This window comes from Rhinolophus ferrumequinum, chromosome X (assembly GCF_004115265.2).
Source record: "Rhinolophus ferrumequinum isolate MPI-CBG mRhiFer1 chromosome X, mRhiFer1_v1.p, whole genome shotgun sequence".
Taxonomy (NCBI): Eukaryota; Metazoa; Chordata; class Mammalia; order Chiroptera; family Rhinolophidae; genus Rhinolophus; species Rhinolophus ferrumequinum.
The window spans coordinates 116767667-116775192 of NC_046284.1; the positions used below are offsets into that span (position 1 = coordinate 116767667).

The 7526-nt window shown below is 39.1% G+C and overlaps 1 long non-coding RNA gene across 1 annotated transcript; it reads right to left on the reverse strand.

Moving 5' to 3' along the window:
* Positions 1-296: 296 nt before the first annotated feature.
* On the reverse strand, positions 297-2397 carry LOC117027031 (uncharacterized). The gene is made up of 3 exons (XR_004423868.1): positions 2304-2397; positions 1610-1705; positions 297-1286 (listed from the first exon to the last, which is right to left on the reverse strand). It is a non-coding gene; the product is annotated as an uncharacterized LOC117027031 (long non-coding RNA).
* Between the last annotated feature and the right edge of the window lie 5129 nt (positions 2398-7526).

Sequence of the window (7526 nt, forward strand, 5' to 3'; positions counted from 1 at the left end):
TTAATCTTTGACAATATGAACTAGTGGCAGGCAAGGATTTAGAGAAGAAAATGGAAACTCTCATTGACTGCTCATGGGATCAGATTCTTTTATTCTTTGTCTTGCTAAGAATGTATTATAATACTGATCATATTCCACATACAGTCCTAAATACAGCATGTTTTTCCCAGTATAATACTTAAAAAACTGTAATAAGTTTTTACATTTATCCCTTATATGTCTCTTAAGAAACTTTTCCTAAACTATATTTATTTTCACAATGAAAAGCTTTTGATCTCACTTGATCCATACTCTTCAAATGGAGTCTTTCCATATTCTTTTTGTTTTAACATTATTATTATTATTGTTACTATTTTTAAATAACAAAGTTTTTTAGTCCAATACTTTTATAAAATATAAAACCATATGTTTGGATATCATGGGCATATCAAATTATGATGAACATTTCTAAACACTTACTCATTATGGACCAGTAAATCACAGTTCATAGACCAGACTCTAAATTCAGGGACGAAGGACTAATTGCAAGTATCTCTTAAAATTAAGCAAAATGAAAAATACATATGCTTACCTTATACTTCAACAACTGATTTCTAGAAATCTGTTCTAAATATATGTTAATTCAAGGTAGAAGGAAACAACCTAAAAATATATATTAATAAGGGAAAGGATGATTATAGCATGGCCATATGGTGGAGGATTATATGGCTGTTGAAAAAAATAAACAATATTTATATTGGACTCACATTATTCAAACATGTGCATATGTTTGAAAAGCACAGAACACAAGTATAGAAATACATGTCGTTATGTGTAGTATGTGCGTGCCTGACATACACACCCCAAATAGTTAATGGTGTTTACCTCTGGTGATAGGATTGATGGGAAACTTGGATCTCACATATTTTATTTTATAACAAGTAAATAGTTCTGTTTAGAAGCTTCCTCAGTCTGTCATGTGGAGCCTGCTGATGCAACCGTTGCAATCTCCATTTCCTGAGTATGTCATCAATGACAGTCGTAGCATGGGAGGAAAACCAAACCAAGTGTCTGCCCAAGGCTGGAGTGGAAACTCCGGGGTTCTTGGAGCGCAGAAGTGTCCGGACACATGTCCACATCCAGAAAGAAGCAACCCCCGTCTGGGAGAGCCTCCCCAGAATCCAGCATAAGACATTCTTTCTGGCCCTGACTAGGTTCCCTGCTGGGTGCCAGGGGCTGTGGAGACGAGACCCGGAGTGTCAGATGTGTTTGCACAGGATGGGTGGTCTTCACAGGGCGCTTACCAGCTGCTTGGAGAATCCAGACAAAACACAAATGAAGTTATATCAGTATATAATATATCAGTATATAATATATACTATATATCTATAATCTGATAATATCTAATATATTATACATCTATAATGTCAAGTAGGGGTTCTCTCAGCACTAAATGAATATTTTAACTTTTGGAATTCTATTCAAGTTATATATCATGTTATAAAATTAAAGCATAAAAACCGTATTTTTTTCTCAATTAATGAAAGAATTGAACAAAGTAGTTGTGATAATTGCTTCCATCAGACCAGGAATGGAAGGGAATTTCCTTTACCCAACAAGGTATACATACCTGTTAGTAACTTTTTAGCAGATATTGTACTTCCTCAGAAACTTTGGAATCATTCTATCAGGACTGAAACAATGAGTCAATTTTGTATTGGAGGTTCTAGATAAGTCAAAGAAATAAGAGGTCTAAGAGTTTTTTAAAAGGAGATAAAACAGTCCTTATTTGCAAACAATATGATTATCTCCATAGAGAATTTAAGAGAATCTAAAACAAACTTTTAGACTGATAAGAAAGTTTGGCAACGTGCTGGATACAACTGAACACACCAGCATTTTTTGCATTCCTATACAGAGTATAACCAATTAGAAAATGTTTTCGACAAAGTTCTCCTTTATCATAGCCACAAAAAGTAAAATACCTAAGAATAAATTTACACGAAATGTAGAAAACCTTTTATGGAGAAAATTACAAAACAGCATTGAAGGACGTAAAAAAACCGATCTGATTATATGCAGAGATATAGCAGGTTCATGGAAGGAAAGAGAGGATGGGAAGATGACACTTGTCCCCAAATTAATTTATAAATGCAATGGAATTAAAATGAAAGTTCCAACAGGGTTTTCCATGGAATTTGATAAGCTAACTTTAACATTTGTATAGGACAGAAAAGAGACCACAATAATCAGGAGTCTCCAGAGAAACAGAACCTATGGGATACAAAAAAAGATTTGTCATGAGGAACTGGGAATTGACTCACACAATTATGGAGGCTGAGAAGTCCCAGGATCTTCTGTCTGCAAGCCGGCCCAGGAAAGCTGGTGGTGTAGTTCCAGATCTGAGAACCAGGGGAGCTGATGGCGTAAATCCCAGTCCACAGGCAGGAGAAGATGCTTGTCCCAGTTAGGAAACATGCAGGCAGGAAGGGAGTAAACCCTTACTTCCTCTGTTTTTTGTCCTGTTTAGGCCCTCAATGGATCAGGTGATGCCCACTCACAATGGGGAAGGCAAATTCACGTACTGAGTTCATCAATTCAAATGCTAATCTCATCCAGAAACGCCCTCACAGACACACACCCGGAAATAATGTTTATCTGGGCACCTTGTGGCCCAGTCAAGTTGACACATAAAATTAACCATCACAATAGCTAAGACATAGCGAGCTTGCTCTACCAGATATCAAGACTGATTAAAAAGATGTAGTAATGTAGACAGCACACTATTTGAGTTGGACAAAACAGACCCGGCATATATAGAGACTTGACGCAGGGCAGAGAAGACCCTATAAATCAGTGTGGAAAGTATGAACTAATCAACAAATGAGTATGAGAAAATTAGTTGTCCTTCTGGAAAGAAAATTAAGTCACTATCTTATACCTTACAAAAATAAATTCCAGACAGACCAAATATCTAAATGTCAAAAGAAACCATGAAAACTTCTGGAAGAAAATAAAGGAAAATCCTTTATAATTTTGAATCTTTGGAGGATTCCATAGACAAGCACAAAAAAACAAACCCCTTAATTAAGGGAAAGGTAGACAAATGTAACTACACTAAAATTATAAACCTAAATACAACAAAAAAACCTTGAACAAAATTTAAAAGACAAGTCATAGACAGGAAGAATATATTTGCAATGCATACAATCAACAAATGTTAGTATCTAAAATATGTAAAAAAAGTTTACAGTTCAGCAAGAAAAAGACAAATACCCACAAATGGGCAAAATATATCCAGAAGCAAATTCACAGAAGAGGAAACTCGAATTCAAATAAATGAAAAGTTGCTCTATTTCTCTAGTGATCAGGAAAATGCCATGTAATAGCCAACAGACAGGCAAAATGAAGAAAAAGGAACTTTCCTCCATTGCTGGTATACATGTTCCTCAGTAAATCATGATGGAATGGAATTTCTCACTCTAACTTTGTGACTTTGTAACCTAGAGAAATTTTCTGACCCGTGCACGAGGAATAACACACCAGACTGCTCTCTGCAGCATTGCTGTGATGGTGAAAAATGGAAGACAGGTAAGTAGATTTCAGCAGAAGACAGGTAAGTAGATTGTACTGTATTTGGTGATGGAATATTATGGAGCAATTCAAAAGAGCGAACTAGAGTAACAAGGGGACAGTCATCAAAACAACGATTGAAAAGGCAAGCTGCTGAATGACACCTCATATGATGCCCTTTTAAAAATTATGCTCTTATTATGGATACCTGCACATATTACAATAGTATGAAATATGTGGACAATTGATACCAGATATGGGTAATACCTACAGAAAGAGGAAAGGGCTAAATAAGAAGGAGTAGATGGAGAATGTCAGAATGTTTACACCTGAGTTTTGAGCATGCTGATGTCTGTTATACCACTCTCTATATTAATATATGTGTGAAGTATTTTATAATAAAAATGGGAAAATTGTTGCTTGTACTTTATATAAAGTTTCTGGTGGAAATATTTCCCCGAGAATATTTTCCATACCTTTGCTTCAAAACAACAGCTATTCGATCGATGACTTCTTATTTGATGATATGCACAATTGCTATTTTCTCAATCTTACATACAGTAAAAATAAAAACATCTGTAGAAAACTTTACTATTCTTATTTACCATAATATAAATTCTAAGCTGAAAACTGTGAATTGGCCTTGCAAACGGTTTCAATAGGTATGCCTTCCCCTTCCCAGCCCCCAGCTCTAAACAAACTGTTACTTCTAAATCTGTCTTTGATAGAAATTCTGGGGCCATCAGTGCACGTAGCTTTCTGACCACCAAGGGAACACAGTGATTAGGGAAGCTCTGAGGTTGTCCTTCTCCATGGGTGGCCAGGATTATAACTGGAGAACAATGATCTCAACAGTGTATGGAACAAAGCTATTTCTTCTGTTCCGTGTATGTTTTGAGCATAAAACATCTTGGACATGGTTAATGCGTAGCTTCCATCTGGCATTTTTCATATTATATAAAATTGTTATGTCAGCAACAGATGGTAGAGCTAAGTGTTAGGAGATTTTACTTATGCCCAATTATCAGGTTTGCAAATCTGAACATTAAACAGTTCACAGGTCTGTGGAAATGCATGAGGTGCTAGATTTTCTCCTGTTGAGCTGCCTTGCAAAGTATGTTTCTTGTCTGTTTTTTCCTCCTGTCTAACAAACCTTGATTTTGTTCTGATATCCTCATCTCAGCTCCTAGATGACTCCTTCCCCATTAGTCTGGCCAGCCCTTGGTACATGTTCTCGGTAAATTGAAGGAAGGACTTACAATGCTCGTGTGGGTGAAATGTATCTCCTCTCTCTCTCTTGCTTGATGTGACCAGAGAAAATGCTAGATGTGATTTCTTCCAGCAGTCCTTTAGTGACCGTGAGGAAACTCAATTTTAGGATGAAGCTGGTGCGGAAGGCAGTGGAAGGGGAGTCAGAGAGAGTCTGAGTCTTTCACATTCTCGAGCTGTCGATTACCTATCAAGTGCCCTGACCTCTGGGCCTGATGTTTTGTCAGATGAAACATTTCTTTATTTTTCAAGTCTGTGTGAGCTGGGTGTCGTGTGGGGTGTCAGGCGGGGTCTCTGGTCCCGCTCCCCACACAAGAATGCAGGACATGGTGAGGCCAAAAAGGAACACCCCCGGAGCCATAGGTAGGGGAGTCATACCACTATACTCTCGCTGGCGGCTGGGTTGGAGACACAGGAAGCAGGAGCCACACAATTCTCAACCCTCACTGTGCTGCTTGCAGACTCAGCCACCATCTCCTTGCTAGCTCCCCCTTTTCTGCTGGCCTAGCCACGGCAGTTATATTAGTGCCCAATGGCTCACTGGTTACAGCTGACGGCCAACTAGCCACAGCTGATGGCCTTTTGATCACAGTCGACGGCCATTTACTACCTGAGCCAGCACCTTTCTATGTGAGGACGAGAGCCTGGAAACTGCTTTCTGGGGCTCTGTCCCCACTGCGGCCGACCAGCAGCCATGAATCAACGCGGATCCTGAAAGGGGGAGTGGGAATGAAAAGACACTCACAATGATGATGATGCGGCTGGTCTCCAGTGATACTGAAGCACGGAGTTTACTTTCCTTTACCAATATATACCACCTGTGTACGTGCAGCTTAACAATCACGAGTGAGCATTTTCTCATTGAAAGTAAAATTTGCAACTTTTACATATGAACTACAGACTCACTGAAACTCTCCCAAAGTCATTATCTCAATGACAAAGCCCACCAATTACCCTGATAATCATCAGTGATCTGTGTCCGGGAACTGGCCGTTCCCACCTCATTCCTCAGCAGCTTGCAAGCACCCTCCAGGTGTAAGCAGAGACAACGCCTTAAGAGCTAAAACTGAGCCAGTCTGCAAGGTTACAGAATAAACAAGAAATCATGGCTCCCCACACCCCACACTGGGGTTTGTTTTACTTAGAGCCCAAAGCGTGCTGCTGAGAGATAGAGAAAGTCTAATATTCGTTAATTTAGAAGTCTCTTACATGAAATTCATAAAAGACAATGAAAAGGAACCACAGACATGGGTCAAGGGCATTTGACTTCCCGTTTCCTCACCGGAGGTTACTCCAGTCATTATTCCTCATTGACAAGGCCGGACATCTGAAATCCAGCCTAGGGTGGCGCATTGATTTATAGGTCTTATGTTTGTTTAGCAGCTCACAATTTTTAAAATACTTGCATAGATATGATTGTCTCATCAACCATGTGAGGTAAGCTGTGTAGGCATTTTTTTTAAAGTTCAGGGGAGTTCAAGGACATTATCAAGGGTGAACAAATTAGAAACAGATCTCCTTAATTTAGGACCACAGAATTTTCTGCTGAGCCCTAATGACTCTTCAAATATTGCATATGAAGAAGTGTTTGTGGAAGAAATACCATATTAATACTTAAATATGTGGTGATAAATGTTTTAGAAATTGGAATGGTCAGAATGGGATAGATTATACTGCAACAATAAATGCCCCCAAATCTCAGTAGCTTACAACAAAGGATTAGTTCTCATTATTGGGAACAGTTGGGTTGGCAACACCTCTGCTCCATGTCCTCGTTCCAGGCCCCAGGCTTACAGAGCTAGCTCTATTGGAATCACGGCTTGTCATCATGGCAGAGGGAAACATGCATAGAAAGCCACATGCTGGCTCAGAAACCTCTGCCTGGAAGTCACATGAGTTGGATCCACTGTCATTTCATTGGCCAAAGCAAGTTATATGGCCAAGCCTGACATGAATGGTGTACGGAAGGGTGACCCTTCTCTAGAGAGTGCTGTGACTATGAACACAGAAGACCTCCAGTATTTCAAGTCAATTTCTGTTCTAATTCTCTGTCCCTCTACCCAATAACACTCAGCCTTGAGAATGAACAGTTCACGGGGCTGTGATGTCACTCGTGCCTGGATATAACCCATGATTCATGTAGGAAAATGTTTTTCAATGCACATTCTCAGGAACTCTAGTTGTGTGAAACATACCTAACGAATGGCTTGCATGGTCTTATGGTTTGGGAAAATGCTATACACCAAACTCTCCCTTGTAACTTGGCAGTAGACGGTAGTATGTTCAAGTCTCTGAGAAGTCCTGCAAAATGCTGGACTTTGTTAAGTCCAAAACTTCCCAAATCTATTGTATCATGGAACTTTTAAGTTTTTTCATAACTTTGTTTTGTATACCACCAATTGGCATCCCACAGCACTACTATTCCCCAACTATGCTTTGGGCTATGGTGCTGCAGTGAAACTGGACTTGGGGTCAGGTCTCTAGGGTTTTAGCTTCACCTCTTTCACCAAATAGCAGTGTGAACTTGGCACACCATTCATAATTCTGTTTTAATTTCCACATTTGTTAAATGTAAATAATATTAGCCTCTGAGCCCCTAATGAAATCATCAACATGAAGACAACTTGAATGATACGGTGTTTTATATATGCAAGGAAGGAGCCTTGGACAAACATTTCGAGAACTGTCTTTATCAGAGTCCTGAC